At 46.9% G+C, this 1,042-nt stretch overlaps 1 pseudogene; it reads left to right on the top strand.

Annotated features, from left to right (window-relative positions):
- The first annotated feature begins 542 nt into the window (after positions 1-542).
- Positions 543-661, top strand: LOC126485338 (5S ribosomal RNA; annotated as a pseudogene).
- Positions 662-1,042: the final 381 nt, after the last annotated feature.

Raw genomic sequence — 1,042 nt, 5'->3', positions numbered from 1 at the left:
GAAAAAGCGTTAAATATTATACTAATAATATCTAAATTTGATCACGGTAGTTCGGCGTTCCATAGCGGGCGAATGTTCATCCTGAGGAAACTAGAAAATTTCAGTTCCGATCTATTCGATAGTCCTTAGACGCTATGGGCTCTACCCACAGAACGCTCTCTTAACTGAAGCCGATGAAATGACAGACATCAGTAGAAAACTGCTTGCGAACAAATTTGTACTTAATAGGCTATTCTTTTCAAATCATCCTTTGCATTCCAAAATGGAGGTCTTCAACTTAGTTTACTTGAATGCTCAGCGCCCGCCACCCTGCCCTGGTAATTACCTTAGAATATGAGGTCACCTGTTAATAAAAATTATCAACCAAGTTCAATCCCCTATCTATACTGAAGAGCGAAAGAAACTGGTACAGCTGCCAATATCGTGTAGGCCCCCCCATAAGCACGCATAAGTAGCAAGAACTCGACTAATTTCTGAAGTAGTGCTGGAGGGAAATCCACTCGTCTATCACAATTTAATGTGTCGAGTACACCGTAAATGGTGTCAACGGTCGTACCGCAGTGGATACACCGGCTCCCGTCAGATCGCCGAAGATAAGCACATACGGGAGTGGCCAGTACTTGGATGGGTGATCGTCCGGGTAGGCCGCGTGCTGTTGACAATTTTCCCATTCCCTATGAGGCATAGGGGACAGGATGGGTGGTGGCCGAAAGTTTCTGATTATCAGTCTTTGCAAGTGTCTCCGCAGTATCTTGTGAACTGAGGGCACGCGACACTTGATGGTGATTCGTCCACCGGATGGTAACCCTTGATGTTATTCGAGTGGCGTAGGCTATGTGCCGACACGGGTTGTGTGAGGGTGGTTGGTTGATTCGGGGGAGGGGACCAAACAGCGAGGTTGTCGATCCCATCGGATTAGAAAAGGATGGGGAAGGAAGTCGGCCGTGCCGTCTCAAAGAAACCATTCCGGCATTTTCCTGAAGCGATTTAGGGAAATCACGAAAACTAAATCAAGATGGCAGGAAGCGGGTTTGAATCGCCG

Source organism: Schistocerca serialis, chromosome 6 (genome assembly GCF_023864345.2).
Source record: "Schistocerca serialis cubense isolate TAMUIC-IGC-003099 chromosome 6, iqSchSeri2.2, whole genome shotgun sequence".
Lineage (NCBI taxonomy): Eukaryota > Metazoa > Arthropoda > Insecta > Orthoptera > Acrididae > Schistocerca > Schistocerca serialis.
Note: the sequence above shows the minus strand (reverse complement) of the source record. Positions and strands in the feature narration are given on the sequence as shown.